General features: G+C 34.4%; 2 long non-coding RNA genes across 2 annotated transcripts; both read right to left on the minus strand.

Moving 5' to 3' along the window:
• Window positions 1-1,105: 1,105 nt before the first annotated feature.
• Window positions 1,106-3,902, minus strand: LOC123560308 (uncharacterized). The gene is made up of 2 exons (XR_006688179.2): window positions 3,553-3,902; window positions 1,106-2,191 (listed from the first exon to the last, which is right to left on the minus strand). It is a non-coding gene; the product is annotated as an uncharacterized LOC123560308 (long non-coding RNA).
• A 12,837-nt stretch (window positions 3,903-16,739) lies between these two features.
• On the minus strand, window positions 16,740-17,979 carry LOC123560307 (uncharacterized). The gene is made up of 2 exons (XR_006688178.2): window positions 17,568-17,979; window positions 16,740-17,305 (listed from the first exon to the last, which is right to left on the minus strand). It is a non-coding gene; the product is annotated as an uncharacterized LOC123560307 (long non-coding RNA).
• Between the last annotated feature and the right edge of the window lie 682 nt (window positions 17,980-18,661).

Genomic DNA, 18,661 nt, shown 5'->3' on the forward strand with positions numbered 1-18,661 from the left:
TCGAGCGATCAACATATTATCTTGAGCGATTAATATATTATATCGAGCGATCAACATCTTATCTCGAGCGATCAACATATTATCTTGAGCGATCAGTATCTTATCTCGAGCGATCAACATCTTATTTCGTGCGCAGGACATCTTATCTTGAGCGATCAACATCTTATATCGAGCGATCAACATATTATCTTGAGCGATCAACATCTTATCTCGAGCGATCAACATATTATCTTGAGCGATCAACAACTTATCTCGTGCGCACGACATCTTATCTTGAGCGATCAACATCTTATCTCGAGCGATCAACATATTATCTTGAGCGATCAACATATTATCTGGAGCGATCAACATCTTATCTCGTGCGCACGACATCTTATCTCGAGCGATCAACATATCATCTTGAGCGATCAACATATTATCTTGAGCGATCAACATATTATCTCGAGCGATCAACATTTTTTCTCGGTCATCTTATCAATATATATTAAGGACCTTTGTGTGAATTCAGATCATTAGTAAAAAAATCAGTGATGATGCAAAGAAATAAATTTAAGTCCTTGACAAAAAAAGATTTAGTATGTAGGCTTCGCCCATATATTAAAGAATTTCCTTGTTTTCCCTTAATTCATGCATGCAATTTTTCTGCGCGAATTTATCAGTCGAACTGAAATTTCTTGCTATTCTAACATGCAGTATGCATCATTGGTTATGTTCATTTGTTTTTGAAGATAGGATGACCAATTATATGCATTGCTCTCCCAAATGATGTGATAAACTTGTACATCCACTTGTGGGAAGTTTAAAATATGTTGATCGCTCAAGATAATATGTAAATCGCTCGAGATAAGATGTTGATTGCTCAAGATAAGATGTCGTGCGCACGAAATAAGATGTTGATCGCTCGAGATAAGGTGTTGATCGCTCAAGATAAGGTGTTGATCGTTCGAGATAGATGTTGATCGCTCGAGATAAGATGTTGATCGCTCAAGATAATATGTTGATCGCTCGAGATAAGATGTTGATCGCTCAAGATAAGATGTTGTGCGCACGAGGTAAGATGTTGATCGCTCGAGATAAGATGTTGATCGCTCAAGATAAGATGTCGTGCGTACGAGATAACTTAATCTTAAAAAAATAACTTATGTCCTAAACATACCACCGTATTATGAATTAACATTAGATTTATGTCTAGAAAACGTAAAACGTACGTACATTCTCTATAAAAAAAACTTAATTTATTCATCGATCAAGTTTGACAAGCAAAGAAGTTTTTATGTCATATTTTTAGGCAAATCGTATGAAAAAAACAAATTTAAGATAAAAGAAAGATACTGTTGTAATTCTTAAGCTTTGAAACTGGCACATTAAATGTTATGAAAACGCATAAAAAAGATTTTTTTTTTGTTTTTACTAATTTTCTATTCAAAATTGAAAAGGATTTGTAAAGGGGTACCGGATGAAAACTGCCTTAATTATAAAGCTTTATAGTCAATGCTCGTTAAGTACGTATTCCTCTGTGGTGTATTGGTCAAAAACACACGAACATTTTTACTGCATAGGTTGCCCGGGTACGATTACCGACTCGGGGATGTTTGCTTTCTTGATCTGGCATTTTTAGACAGTTTAGAAACAAAACCTTGTGTTCAGACATAAAATGACCAAACTTCAACTTTAAAGATAGACTAAAGCTAACATCTAGAGGTACATGCCTTCGATTCAATATAACAATATAAATTTGTTTTTTCAAGTGTTTTTTTTTTTTTTTTTTTTGTAACACACTCGGCATTATTTTGATTTTCGAACTAAATACTTCTCAGATGTATATGTAATTGTCTTCAGATTGTTTATCACTGTTGATGCTAAGATTAATGTTCAGAGTGGCTTGAAGTCCCAGAGACGAATGTTTCTCGTTCAGCTGGGGAGATGAGTTTAGAATTATTGTGGATTTGCATCTGCAGGCACGACCAATCCTTGCACAGCTCATTTGCGCTCCACTTCGTGCACATCGACCTCGTCCTTTGATGAAAGGTTTCGTATCCCTACATCTTTTTCCATATTTTCTGCATTTTTGACTTTGGCATTCCAATAGAAATGTGAAGATGAGCAGCGATAAAAGAATAACGCTTATCGTTTGTGTTTGCATCATGTTGAGTTGCTATATATATATGTACGTTCGAATTCACATTCAAGCCTGAAAGTTGAATAAATAGTTTATTGCTAGCAATACTTATCAAATATTGTTCTGTTAACAATAACGGTATTAATAGATTAAACTATAAATAGTTATGCTTAAATGGCTGTTCACTGAAAAATAATGAATATATAAACTAGTTCGTTTTCGTAAAGCACTGGCGGGCCTACCGACACCTAGATGCCGTCATCGCCAGCGTTGAAGAACAATATTATTGAACGTATTCGCTATTAAACAGTTCACTCACCAAACTGGTATAGTTTCTCGTTTAACTGCTCAACAAACATATTTAAATTCTGACATTTTTGTGCAGATTTAGTTAAATTTATTTGTCTGAAACACTTTTTGAATCAATGCTTTCTGTGATAAAAGACTGCAAGACAATATATTAGGAATATAACACTCCTATGGCAGTAATAGGAATAGTTTTTTATAAAATAGTTTGTTTAGTTTTAGTTTCAATATATCGTAAAAATGCTATTTTGATAGCGTGATTTGCTATAATATAATATCAGCATTTTTCTAATTCAAATTTATCTTCATTTAACAGATCGCTTTAAAGTTTTAGGATAAACGACATTGCACTGTGAAAGTATTTATGAAAAATATTTTCTAACATCGGTGCTTTAAAGGTTAAACTCAGAGAAGACAAGTTAAAGTGATGCCAATAAAGATGGCATTATAACCTGAAAAGAACCTTCTACCACACACTTAGAATGATTATAACTTACATTAAGAGGCTGCAAAACACAGCCATAATTTACGAAAAGCCTATAAGGCCTAAAAAAGTCTTTGTTTCCGGTATCATGCTTAAATAAAATTAGGGTAAAATTAATACAAATAAAGGGGTTATGCCTTTAGAGCATCAGTAAGTTGATTTCTAACATCACTGACCATGTTTAAAGCATAGAAAGTGCAGTTTTGCAACTTTTTGTTAAAAAGATGGAAAACAAATCTCCACAAGGCCATAAAAACTTTTAGGGCCAGCCAATAATTTAGGGTGGGTCGGGATACCGGAAAAAAAATGAATCAACATGAGTTTTGGTAAAATTTCGTACTTCCGTATTTTGTCAGAAACATAATTATGAAATAAATTTTATTTTTACAGCGTAGGATGGAGAAGTCCTGGCTTGATCATCAGAACTGATATTGTATTTTCAAGAGTAAATACACGTGAAACAAATAAATGTCGACATTTCTATTTAATATATTACGTAATACTATTTTTTTCCATTTGCTGTGAGTAGAGATTACCTATGCATTTATAATTTTACCGAAATATTTCTGTAATTCATTAAAAAATTTGATTTATGCTGCTATTCTAAAAAAATTAATTTTGATGAAAATTTAATGGTACTTACTACTTTCGTCTAACTCCGTGTGTTAAATCTGGGCACGGGTTCCATTAAAATCTATTAATATGAGTTAATTATATTTTCAAGTTTTTTAACCAGTTCCAAATAAAATAATGTCTCGTGAAGAAAGCAGCGTACATGTGTAACAATCCTAGCATTGTATCAATAGGAAATAATTAGCAAGTATTCAACCCATTATGTGGTACTGTACTATGAACTTAAAGGCGGTTTAGTGGATGTTTAACTGGCGCGGAGAATAATTTCACTCGTCTGGTTTATCTCGAATAAATACGACATTATTAGTCATTAGTAATTTCACGTTAACAGAAATAATCAGCCCTTGATGTTGTTAAATGTTATGCACAGTCCATGTTTGGTGGCTGGCCCCTGAACAGTTAGGCGTTACGCCTACATTTTTGATAATGTAATGACAAAAAGTGGTAGACTAGGTAATGCTTTTCTCCTAAATCAGCGTGTAGTTATTTCAATTTCATTATCTAGTCTAACTTTTTGAAAATAGGATAAATGTGAAGTTGGTTTACTTCAAATGCGTTTTAAATGCACCGGTTTTCGTTAAATAGGTTACTGGCCGTTCCAAAGCGACGCCCTTACTTTCAATTTAATATGTATTGTATTGTTGGTGATGTAACTTGTCTGGTTCCCCTTGCGCACCACTCCACAGTTTCGTTCCCATCCCTGCCTCTATTTTTTTTACAAGGTGAAGTTAGATATTCATCATATATTAACCGGAGCTTCCAACTGGTGCTTTTACCACCAGCTGTCCCCGAACGGTGTCAACTGCATTCCTGTTTTCGTCCTTTTTGTATGACGCGCGTGTATCAAGGCTTATGATTACGGGAACACTGTTACAAAATTCGTAATAATAATAAATTTCGAAACTTCTTATAGAATCATTTACGTAAAACTGGACATTCCGTTAAAGAAGTTTCTGTTCAAGCTGTATGATGCTAACATGACTTCTGGCTTCAAGACAAAACTCAGACATGTCTCAGAACTTAAATGGATCAAAGGGCTCGGACGGTTTACATTGAAAAATTGCCTTTCGTGCAAATTGCTTAAATTAGATTGGCAAAAAGTATCATTCTTTTGAATGATAAATCTTAAAAAAATATTACGAAAACTTAAAAATTGCTCCTTTTATATACCGATATTTAACCCGACTATCCGAACGAAAATATAGATTTATGCGTCATTTTGACGTTACGTGAAACGCTATTCAACCTTTTGTATAGATAAAAGAAGTAATGGGTGGCTTATAACAAAATTATATTATATTTATATTATGCAGGCGAACATGATAATGTTCTTAAATATTTTATTTATTACCTTTTTAAACACACCGTGACTAACGTAGAAAAACAACCCCCATCTTTGATTCCGGTAAAAATACATTCGATATGAAAAGTTATTTATGCTGTTGATGATATATTACTGCCGTGCAAATCTGTTTGCGAGCCGATACGGCAGACATGTATTTCTGTGTATCAGTATACATTTACTATATGAAACATATATCAGCGTCTAAGGTGTCAGAAACATAATTTAGCCATATAATATGTTATTTTAAAACAAATTAATTTACGCGTAGGTAGTAAATTGATTAAATTTCTTTCGGATAAAAGTTAGCAGACTCGTTATATCTATTTAAGAATGCTTGAATTTCCGTAAGAAAAAATCATCTTTAAGAACAAGAAAGAAACTTGTTTTTCATTCAGTTTATAGACATGATTTTCAACGTTTTCTTTTAAAGTATACCACCGAAGAATGTCAGATGCGGAAGCAGTGTTTTGGTTACTTATAAAATATAACTGATTTGAAAGAACTACTTTCAAGGGAAACTGCTGACAAACTTCAGTGCTTTGAAGTCTTTCCTCTTAGTTTAAAAATAATTTCAATATGTTTTGATAGTGTTACGGACTTATGTGTGAAATGTCCAAGTTTACTTGCATTTCAATCAGTATTTCTGCAGAAGTGTTGAGATCGTCTACGTTAGCTCTCTTGGTAAAGTACAACACTTCAAATTACAGGACACAGGTTTGGTTCTCGGATGAGGAACTGCTTTTCCGTGATATCTTTACTAAACAGTGACTCATAGATGGTAGTTGTTGTTTAGTTTTGGAGTAAAATCAGCTGATAAAAGTTTAGAACACGTGAAAACAAATAGAGCAAGTTTTATCAGCGTTATCACAATCGTCATCGTTTCAACCCAGACTAACCGTATAATGTCGCCATATCACCTTTCCTGCGGATGATCGCGTTTGTTTGATTTGTATCCGAGGGATTAGAGCATGGGTGGCAGCACGGATTTTCTTATCAGAAATTTTCAGTGAAGGTACTGGATTATGTGAACGATCACGTTTGAAAAAAAACCCTAATAGTGATTGTGTGATGTTCCAAAATATTAAAAATGATCTTTCTCGTAGCTCAGTATAGCATCATGGGAAAATCCAAACAATAGAATGTTGCGTTTTCACATAGAAAAGAAACTCATAGGGATCAGTTGATCAGGTATGTCATAATTATCGTCGAACTTTTCGCAACTCCATATTTCTATAGCATTTTGCATATAACGACGATGTATTTTATAGATTTCAGTCTGAACTGTTGACATAACCGGTTTGTTTTCAATGAAAATGGAATTTTACCGCCACTTGGAACACACGCTCTACTTTCCCGCCAAAATATCACATATCATTAGATAAGCAGCTGATTTATCTCAGAATTGTTTGTGTTGCTTTAAATGTATATTCATATAGCATTCTAATATTAAAGTGGATCATGAGACAACACTAGAAAATAGCTTATAATATATTCTTGTTTCGATGAACGTATATAAAGAATATTTATAATAAATGCATTAAGATGATATGATGCTGTATAATGATGATGTCATCCCCGCCGCATCCCCCACCCCCACCCCAACCCCAATCCCCAACACACATACATTTTATTAATGTTGCGAAGTTCCGTACTTGCGGTAAACTGTGTTTTTGCTTAAGCCAGGAATACTGGCTATTTAAATTTAAACTTTAAATAACAAATGTTTTACAACAAACACAACTTTAAGCTGGTACTCCGGCATTGTCTTTTCAGCATCGTAAGTAAAATCTTTTTATGGTTTGATGCAGGGTAAAAAATAACGAGTTTCGGTAATCTTTTAAGATAAAATCATAGGTTAAAAATATTTGCGTTTTCCTTCAGATAATCTTTAATGTCAGTGTTAAGTTAGGAAATACACTGCTTAAACATCTCGTTCCTCTATATATCATTTATTTTTAATGTATCTGTTTGCCATGCTTAGATGATTAAAGAGTACCGTTACCTAAAGTTATACTATAACATACCTGTGTTTGCGTGTCTGCATAAGTTTGCAGACGTATTTTAGAAAGCGTATTTCAAAATAAAAAAAAGAATATTTATTTCCGAGGAGTAAAATCAAATTCAACAAGGAAAACATAATTTAAATACGTTTTTAGAGCTAGTGCACTATATTTTTTTTTTGTGTCGCTTGATTTGAATACATGTATTTGTGATGTCCCCTAGGTAGACTGTAAGAATCTGTAAGAATACTGGTCGAAGGTGCCGATGGAATATCTGGCTTAATGTTAACAGTTAAGGCGGTGATGAGTCTCGGCCGAGTTACTGCAAAACGCACTTTATTATTATGGTAGTGTATGAATTTACGCATTCATTCATAAACTACAGCACATGAGTAATATTACACCACGGGGTGTAAGACGAACTTTTCCATAACTGACAAAACCACGTGAAAATCTTGTCCGGCAGGCAAGAAAATAACTTCAGCAACGTACCAAATTAATTTCATAAAACGGATATTGTCAATTTTCAAGGTATTGAAACAGCGTATTTCTTAGAATAATATAACGCTACTTATTTTTAAGAGCTAACTTGTAGTTTTATAAAGAATCAACAACTTTTAATTATTTCATGTCCATATTTTTCATAAATCTTTCCTTGATTCTGCTTATCTTTTCCATATAAATGTACATAATGTTGAGAACCATTCAACTGAGTTCTTGCTACTTAATTTTTACGAAATGTAATGTTTTTGGTAATATGAGAAGCACGTGTAATCGGTAATCTTTTTGTTAATTTTTAAATTGTCAAAAAAAAAAAAAAAAAAAAAAAAAAAAAAACACAAAAAAAGAAATATAGTTGCATGTTACTGTTATGACTCCCGACACCTGAAGTCCTTTTAAGATTCAGTGTTTGATAAAAACAACTGTTTTGTATTATTCGATAAATGCATCGTCAAGAGTTTGAAATAATACTACTATTTAGTGTAGTTTTCTTAAAGCGATAATGGAAACTTATTTAAGATAAAGAAGATTTTAAAGCCTGAAGAAAAGATAAAGCTTGTTAAAAAGTTCAGAGAACGCTTAAATGAGGTCAGATCTTCGTAAAATACTCGTCATCCGCAAACAGTAAACTTTACAAAATTTGTTACATGATAAAGGATATTAAATGATCTATATGACCATATAAAATCTTAAAAGTTTATCCTTTGCGGGTATCGTTTTTTTTCTTAATTATATACCAAAAATCACCGTTTTCTTGCGTTATATAGCATTTCCCGCACAAATGACGTCATCAGTGACGTCACAACTGGTAACGTGAGTAACGTTCTTTTCGCCACGGTGTTCAATATATGACTGTAGATGTACTAGCCATACTTGTTTATCAAAATATTGAATTTTATTTTTTTTCCCATTTATTTTAAGTCAATTTGTATAGGGAAGCGTACCAAGCCCTTTCTACAAATACTTTCCATTAGGTTTAAAAGAATGAGTGTTGTTGATTGCCATATGATACTAAAACGTTCCGGTAGACATGCTATGCTATCATGTTTAACCTCTTTACCTGTTTCTTCGTTGAGGCAAATTGAACAAGAAGCTGATAATATTTATATGCGTACACATCCATTTTACGACACTGCTTCATTGATACAAACTTATACACAACATTTTCTTAGACCTCATATTGATTCTGAATCCGATCATAAACGAAACTTTCTAAAATTATCTTTCATAAATAAAGGAATCGAGTTTATTGATATACCTAGTATTCTGAGAGACCAATCTGTAGGTAACTCTATTCCTAAATATTTCAAGAATTCAGAAACACCTATTATCTGTTACAAATATAATAAACCAGTTAGAAACGTTATATTTAATTACAATCAAATTGTCTCGGATTTAGATAAAGAATTTAATGTTCGAAATAGTTGTAACTGTAACGAATCTAAATACTGTTACCAACCAGCTGGCCATGTCATAACGGGTAATTGATAAAAGAATCAAAGGTCCAAAACATAGAATTCCCTCGTCCATTAACTTTGAAAGATGTCTCTCTGAAATAACTCAGTCTATTGATGACTATATTAAAAAATGGTGTCGGAAGGAAAATGCAGATCAGAACGCTCTCACTGAATGGAAAAAGAATATATTTAAAATCATTAAAACTCGAGTTAAATTTTATGAATCAAATCCTTCCTTATTACCTCCTAAACCCCCATAAGTTTTCATCATACAAAGTTTAATATAATAATACGCTTTATCCAGAAGTTACATACAAAATTTACAGTTTCAACTATGCAGGAACACAAAAGCTTCAATATTTATATTATTTATGACGCACTTGATACAGCAAATAATCCAAAATTAAACTGAAACATACTCAAAAACTATACCATTATCACAACTATGATTGAATGACTATTACAAAAAGAAGTCATGCAAATCTCATGTGTTATGAAATTTTAATGTCCGACTTGACGACAGTCAAAAGCTGAAAAAAAACCTAATCATTCTATTATTGATTTTCTACTCTTATACTAATTACCACATACTCTTATAAACAAAAGCTCTAGACTTTCAATGCAAATTCCAAAACTATAGCACTACAAAAGAATACACCTTTTTGTTATCGTTTGACTGCCTAGTCTATATTACAATTAAAACACTACGTACAGTAATGTATGTCGCTCCATGGATTTTTAAGAACATCATGGTGTTATATTCTGTTATTTGGTGTCATCACATGTAACACTTTAGCATTTACTGTATCTAAGAACTATAAAACAAAAAGACATTACATAAGTTGATTCATTAAATGTATATTATATTTTTATACATTTTACTAATTATCCCTAATATTATTAAAGACAACATGCAGTACATTTGACTGATGAAAACAATTTGACAAGAAAAAACGTTTTAATACTGGCTTGCTTTGAATCTAAGCAATTCTTTTGCGCAACAGTAGCAAAGGAGTATATAACTTTTGAGCTTGGATTCAGGTTATCTGAACTACTAAGTTTTAATGCAATAATATTAAATTTATACAATTTGCAATATTAAACTTAGCAAAATGTATAATTGGTATCTATGGTAAAAAACTCATCTTGCTACCATTGACTGAATTTTAATTCTATATCTATTGTTTAAATGAAGTAGACATAAACTTAGTTTATCAATGCTAAAGTCACAAATGTTTGAAATTATTACAGCCTTTTAATGGAACCTCAAGGTATCTTGATGATATTTCAAATATGGACAACCAATATTTTCCAGAAATGGTGAAATATATTTGCTCTAAGGAGTTACAGCTTAACAAGGCTAATACTTCAGATTTAGAAGCGTCATTTCTTGATCTAAATTAAGGAATTGTGAATGTTAATCTAGAAACGAAAATATATGATAAGAGGGACGATTTTAATTTTGAAATTGTCAACTTTCCCCATCTTGATGGAGATGTCCCTCGAGCAACATCATACGGTGTCTATATTTCATAGCTTATTCGTTTTGCAAGAGCTTGCTCAAAGATAGATGATTTTAATGACAGAAATCTTCATATTACCAAGAAATTGTTACAACAGGGTTACCGTTATCATAAGCTACGGAAAGCTTTTAGTAGATTTTACTACAGATCTTCTGAACTATTAGAAAAATACAATACGCCCCTTAAAAACACTTTTAAAACTTGGATTTACACACCCGGAATACTATAGAGATGTAGTTTATAAAATTCGGAAAATTAAACATACCCTTATTTTAATCAAATTTTTGTAAAACTGGTTAAAAAGTTTATTCAAAGAGGATACGATGCGAAAATCGTGAAGCAAAGTGCATGTTTAGTGATAGACCCTACTACAGTTAATTGCTACGCTTTCCTATTTGATGGTGCGATGACTAATAAAGTGTAGGACCCCATGATGCTTTTCTCCTAAATCCTATTTACAAAGGACGGAGGGAGTTGATTTTTCTTAGTCGTGCCCTGAAAAGTTAGGCTCTTGTTGCTCTGACTTCAGATAAGTTGTTGAGTACACCGGTGTAATTGTACCTTAAATTTACCTTAATTTTATGTTTTGCTTTATTTATCTGTTACCTTTGCACTAATGTTAGAGCCCTTCTCAGCGGGGATTTTATTTACGTTGTGTTGTTTAACTTGTTGAAAATAGGGTAAGTGAGAGGTTGGCATGCCCTAAACGCGTTTCTTTATATAGGCTACTGACCATTCCAAGGCGGTGTCCCTATTTTCACTTGTTTTCTGTCTCATGTATTTTATATCGCATGTGTAGTCCTTGTTGGAATTTTATTAACTTTCCATCTCGTATTTTGTTTTGCGTATGTAGTCTTGTTTGTTGTTGGCAATTTATAAACATTGTCTTGTCTAACTTATTGGGAATAGGGTAAGTGTGGAGTTGGCATGCCCCCAAACGCGTTTAAACCCCCAACTTTTTGCATCCCCTCCCCCTTTACTTTTAGTAAGTTTTCGTGGCTCCTCTTTGTTTTGGTAGCCGTATCCCAAGACGGTACTTGGTTGTTTTTTCCTACTTGTGTGGGTGCGTTTTTAAGCTTGTGAGTCTATAACGGTGCCCTACTGTTTTCTTATGTGTTGCTTATTCGTTTTTTAGCTCACCTGAGCAATGCTCAGGTGAGTTTTTGTAATCGCTCGATGTTCGGCGTCTGTCTGTCGTCTGTCGTCTGTCATCATTTAGCTTGTGTATGCGATAGAGGCTGTATTTTTCAACTGATCTTCATGAAATTTTGTCAGAATGATTACCTTGATAAAAACTAGGCCAAGTTGGAAAATGGGTCATCTTGAGTCAAAAACTAGGTCACTAGATCAAATCAAAGAAAAACCTTGTGTATGCGATAGAGGCTAAATTTTTCAATTGATCTTCATGAATTTTAATCAGAATGATTACCTTGATAAAATCTAGGATTAGTTTGAAAATGGGTCATCTGGTGTCAAAAACTAGGTCACTAGGTTAAATCAAAGAAAAACCTTGTGTATGCGATAGAGGTTGTATTTTTCAATTGATCTTCATGAAATTTGGTCAGAATAATTACCTTTATAAAATCTAAGAAAAATTTGAAAACCGGTCATCTGGGGTCAAAAAGTAGGTCACTAGGTCAAATCAAAGAAAAACTTTGTGTATGCAATAGAGGCTGTATTTTTCAATTGATCTTCATGAAATTTGGTCAGAATGATTACCTTGATGAAATCTAGGCCAATTTTGAAAATGGGTCATCTGGGTCAAAAACTTGGTCACTAGGTCAAATAAAAGAAAAACCTTGTGTATGCGATAGAGGCTGTATTTTTCAATTGATCTTCCTGAAATTAAGTCAGAATGATAACCTTAATGAAACCTAGGCCGAGTTTGAAATTGGGTCATCTGGGGTCAAAAATAGGTCACTAGGTCAAATCAAAGAAAAACTTTGTGTATGCGATAGAGGTTGTATTTTTCAATTGATCTTCGGGAACTTTGGTCAGAATGATTGCATTTATGAAATCTAGGTCACGTTTGAATATGGGTCATCTGGGGTCAAAAATAGGTCACTAGGTCAAATCAAAGAAAATCTTTGTGTATGCGATAGAGGCTATATTTTTTCGATTGATCTTCCTGAAATTAAGTCAGAATTATTACCTTGATGAAATCTAGGTTCAAGTTTGAATATTGGTCATCTTGAGTCAAAAAGTAGGTCAGTAGGTCAAATCAAAGAAGAACCTTGTGTATGCGATAGAGGCTGTTTTTTTTTCGATTGATCTTCATGGAATTTGGTCAGAATGATTGCCTTGATGAAATCTAGGTTGAGTTTGATTATGGGTTATCTAGGGTGAAAAAGTAAGTCACTATTTCAAATCAAAGAAAAACATTGTGTATGCGATAGAGGCTGTATTTTTCAATTGATCTTCATGAAATTTGGTCAGAATGATTGCCTTGATAAAATCTAGGTCAAGTTTGAATATGGGTCATCCTGGGTCAAAAAGTAGGTCACTAGGTCAAATCAAATGAAAACCTTGTGTATTAGATGGAGGCTGTATTTTTCAATTGATCTTCCTGAAATTAAGTCAGAATGATTGCCTTGATAAAACCTAGGTAGAATTTGAATATGGGTCATCTGGGGTTAAAAATGAGGTCAGTGGGTTAAATCAAAGAAAACCCTCGTGTATGTGATAGAGGCTGTATTTTTCAACTGATCATGAAATTTTTTCAGAATGATAGCCTTAATTGGTGAAATCTAGGTTAAGTTCGAATATGGGTCATCTGGGTTCAAAAACTAGGTCACTATGTCAAATCAAGGAAAAACCTTGTGTATGCAATAGGGGCTGCATTTTACACCGGATTTTCATAAAATTTAGTCAGAATGTTTGCCTTGATGAAATCTAGGTTAAGTTCGAATATGGGTAGTCTGGGATCAAAACTAGGTTACTAGGTCAAATCAAAGAAAAAACTTGTGTATGCGATAGAGACTGTATTTTTCAATTGATCTTCATGAAATTTGGTTGGAATGATAGCCTGGATTAAATAAAGGTCAAGCTCGAATTTGGGTCATCTGGGGTCAAAAACTAGGTCACTAGGTCAAATCAAAGAAAATATTTGTTTATACTCAAGATTTTTGCTCCAATTTCTTATGATAATTGGTCAGAATATTTTTTTTATGAAATCACTAGGTCAAACATGTTTACACTGTTATGGTGTGTTTCTCAGGTGAGCGACCTAGGGCCATCTTGGCCCTCTTTTCTATGTTATTCAGTTGATCGTCGTTGTGTGTTTATCTTTGGTACATGAGTGTCTACGCTATTGTGGTTTACGTTGTAGTGCGACTGTTTTTAAAGAACATGGCATTCCCTTGTATATTCGTCCTTGTTCAACTTTCCCCTTCGGAGTCCTCTCCCACCCCCGACCCCATTTCGCCCCTTGCCATTTCCTTCCCCTTTATCAATATTAAGCTTATATTAATATGTACTTGTTGGATGTTTGAAGCAACCCGTCTGAAATATGTTTCCATTACAGCTTCTTTTTGTTGTGGGCCTACTATGTAAATGCGTGGCTCTGGGGCTGTGTTTTTGGTGCTCTATGCTTCCGAGAAATCTACCCTTACCTATTATCTTTTATACTGCTTTGGTGTGTGGCCTTGGTAGACTACGTTTTGGGGAGCTTATCTTTCCCTGTTGAATATTTGTCCTTCCTTTTCGTCCATTTTTCTTTTGTATATTTCATAAAGTTAAATGCACTTGTTGCTTGATGTTGGAAAAAAGACCGTCTGCTATTTCATTCCAGTAGTTCCTACTTTTGGCGGGCCTATCTTGCAATTTATGCTCCTGGCTATGTTCCTCCCGGAAATCTACCCATACGTTTTCAACCTGTGCTTAATTAGTGACTAGATACTCATGGTATTAATCACTTTTAAAGACAGTTATGACTTTTTTGTAAACAAACTTAACATGTGTACACCCGTCCGCACTTCGCGTACGCCCGTCAGTCCGAATTTTTCAACAGATTCTTGTCCGGTCCTTACTTGTTTTAAATCTTTCAGCTGTCGCAAAATAAAAAAGTATAATCTTGAAAAGCGCCTATGGCCTAGGAACAGCTGTCTTAGGACAGCAACGCGCGACTGTCAACTGAATGAATTTAAAAGTCGAAATGGGGGAATAATTTTGTGAAAATATAAAGTACAGTTATGGAATCCGTGTACTGTTTGTCATCACAGTGATCAAATATGTCGAGTTGCAATCCGATCTCATTAGTAGATAGATCAGCTGACATACAAAAACTCTCGAAAATTCCTTAGTTCAAAGAGGAGCATAACTTTGTAAACAAGGCAGTCTGAAAGACAGCTTGATCCCCCGCCACTGCTATGGATAGTGAAAGGGTAAAACCTTTGATTTTAGCTGTGACCTTGACCTTGAACTGACATGGCTGAATCATGAGTTCTTGATGAGGTGATCATTTGACCCAAGTTTGATGAAAATCCTTCAAGGGGTTAAGGAGATACAGAGTGGACACGAAATGGAAGGCTCAAACCTTCGACCCTTAGTTGTGACCGTGACCTTGAGCTGGCATGGTTGACTCATAATTTCTGCACATCGTTCTGATGAGGTTATCATTTGACCCAAGTTTTATAAAATTCCTTCAAGGGGTTTAGGAGATATAGAGCGGACACGAAATGGAAGGCTCAAACCTTTGACCTTCAGTTGTGACCTTGACCTTGAGCAGACATGGCTGACTCATAAGTTCTGCACATCGCCTTGATGAGGTGATCATTTGACCCAAATTTGATGAAAACCCGTCAAGGGGTTTAGGAGATATAGAGCGGGCACAAAATGGAAGGTTCAAACCTTTGACCCTAAGTTTTGACCTTGACCTTGAGCCAGCATGACTGACTGATGGTTCTGCACATCGTCTTGAGGAGGTGATCACTTGACCCAAGTTTAATAAAATTCCTTCAAGGGGTTTAAGAGATATAGAGCGGACACAAAATGGAAAGCTCAAACATTTGATCTTGCGTTGTGACCTTGACCTTTAGCCGGCATGGCTGACTCATGGGTTCTGCACATCGTCTTGATGAGGTGATCATTTGACCCAAGTTTTATAAAATTCCTTGAAGGGGTTTAAGAGATATAGAGCGGACACAAAATGGAAAGCTCAAACCTTTGATCTTGCGTTGTGACCTTGACCTTGAGCCGGCATGGCTGACTCATGGGTTCTGCACATCGTCTTGATGAGGTGATCATTTCACCCAAGTTTTAAAAAATTCCTTCAAGGGGTTTAGGAGATATAGAGCGGACACAAAATGGCAGGCTCAAACCTTTGACCTTGAGTTGTGACCTTGACCTTGAACCGACAAGGCTGACTCATGGGTTCTGCACATCGTCTTGATGAGGTGATCATTTGACCCAAGTTTCATGAAAATCCTTCAAGGGGTTTAGGAGATATGGACCGGACACGATTTTGTTACGGACGGAAGGACGGACGGAAGGACGGACGGATGGACGGAAGGACGGACGGACGCAGACCATTCCTATAATCCCTCCGCCACGGCGGGGGATTAAAAAAGGCAAAATAGAGTTATTGAATCTGTTAAATATAAGTCAGTTTATCACAGTGAACAAGTGTTTGAAGTTTTTTTTCCATTCCCACGAGTGGTTACTGAGATACCGCACCAGCTGACATAGAATAAAACTGAACCGAATTGGGACGCCGACGCACAGAACAGATGAGTCCAATAGCTCTTCAGCACCTTTCGTTCGAAAAGTTGAGCTAAAAAGGGATGCTGTAAGTAGCATTCAGACATCTTCCTACGTCTAGTTGAAGGTTATCTTAATTTAGATATTATATCTATTGTCAGATATATCATACTCGGATATAGCGAAACGTCGGTTATAAGGAACTCGTCATGACATTTCATCCGTTTAAAACGAAAATAGTCCAAAATTTCAATATTTATTGCCATTTGTAACACATTTAAGTATGCTAATTTATGAATTCGTGGCTAAATATTTGAAAACATTGTATTTAATTTATTATGAATTCATATATAGTTTGAAATATTACAATCGTTTATTTAAACGCCTTTATTTGTAACATGGAAAAATAGGTGAGAAAGAAACGCAATAAACTCTCGTCATTGTAGGTAACAGCGCAATTATGATTAGCATATTTCTTAACTCAGTGTTACATAATGATCATCTGAATACAAATTCCAAATTGATCAAAAGCAAACAGTTTTCTAGATTAACAACAGATGTACACTTCACGTGGAGTTAAAGAATTATTTCGACGAAATATAAATTCTATTTCTTCCGGTTTTACTAATACGGTAAAACTGAATTTGAATACAAAATAAGAACAAAATCAATGATAAATCAGCAGGAAATAATTTATTTATGAATATAAATTCGTAAATTAAGCTTTATTTTATTGAAACAGCAAATAAACATACATGAAGTTTTTCATGTCCTGTTTGTAATTCGCTATATAGATATAGAGTTCCTCCAATATATCGAACACTTTTCATGACCATTCCATTCACAAAATCACTTAGAATTCTGTGTAATTATCAAACATATTTCTATTGTCAACTGCATTGTCAAATGTGATTTCAAGTCCATCAACCGAATATTTCTCTAAAACTGGAGGAAGTGCATTTAGGACTAAGCTGTTCTTACAACGGCAGGTTCTGCCTACCCTGGCACAACTCATTGTTGGACCTTTCCTTGCGCACAGGCCTTTACCTTTTTTATTGAGTTTTTTATCTTGACAAATTATCCCATTTCTTCTTTTTATTTTATTACATAGTTGACCTTGAACTTCTAACAAGAAAGTGAAGACAGCCAGCGAAATAAGAATAAAAGTTATTTTGAGCGGCGTCATGTTGTCGAAATCTCAGTAATCTTCGTCCTGTTTTCATTCAAACCTCAAAATATTCTGAAATCAATAATAAATTGACGTGTAAAATAATAAATCTGTTCTCTTACGCTAATAATGGCACGTGTTTCATGAATGTAAGCTGGTAAAAATATAATTTTTTCAATTTTAGCATAGCAATTATAAAAATACTTTATCGTTAAGATTGCTTCATTGATAGTCGCCCTTCTAGAACGCCATAAAACAAAAAGAAACGTTTTGTTTATTGACTTCTCGCTCTTAAATGATTATATCAAGAAAAATGCAAATTTCTGCTACTCACGCGATATCACTTTACGGGTTCTCTTAAAATCCCTTGTTTACAAGTGAGAAAAATTCTACTTCTTCTATCAGAACAACTCAAAAGAAATGGGATTGTTACAAAACAGGCTCCAGACAGGCGCATTGCGGCTAATGAAGAAAATAATTGTTTCACATTATTAATATTATTACGGAAAGTGGTAAAAGCTTATTATATAATAATAATAATAGGTTCTCTGTATTTTCCGTGATTATCAAAATATGGTAGGAATGTGATGTTAATTTTCATAATTATTTTTGTTAATTTCTGAGGAATGTTAAGCGAAATGAGCCGATTACTGTCATTGTTTTATCCATTTAACATTCCGTCACTTTTAAATGACATTCTATAAAATACGACCTTTCCGAAAAGAAAAACAATATCTTGCTAAACTTTGTTTGGCCAGTTGTTTGTCATTCGGAATAACAGGCTTATTTGTTCTTTTTCGTTGTAGTATTCCCATTATTAATATAACATGAAGTAAAAATACTGGAAAACCACAGGTCGCCCAACACGACATAATCAAAACTGTTGCAGACTGTTGACTGCGCCTGTTCATATAGACGGTGATAGTAAACGGTAATGGTAAAGCTACTTTCCATGTCCGCTAGCCCCGGGTTATGCAGAACTCAACAGTACACATCTTGTAAATACCAGAATATATTTTAGACACCCGCAGATGTATTCATATGGCGGTGCATATGGAACTTTCAATGATGCACACAGTGCAATTCCATGAAAAGCGGCGTATGGTCCCCAGTTAGAATAATGGCTTAGCCCTAAACTAAAAATCAATGAATAGAACTCAACAAACTGGCACTAACAGAAGGGTTCTGGGGTTATAGAGCCTGCATATCACAGTAACTGCCAACAGAAAAAAATAAAAAGCAGGCGCCATATCCAACGGGTGATTACTCAATACTCAAAGCTATCAAGGCGGGAGTACTGGAACCATCCAAGCCGAAGAGTCCAAGCTGAAAATTAAACAATACACTAATACACTAACATAAAGGTCATGCTGAATGATCTGAAGAGATCGAAATATAACACATTTCTGCTTTTGTCCTAGTTTCTTG

This window comes from Mercenaria mercenaria, chromosome 10, assembly GCF_021730395.1.
Source record: "Mercenaria mercenaria strain notata chromosome 10, MADL_Memer_1, whole genome shotgun sequence".
NCBI classification, from domain to species: Eukaryota; Metazoa; Mollusca; class Bivalvia; order Venerida; family Veneridae; genus Mercenaria; species Mercenaria mercenaria.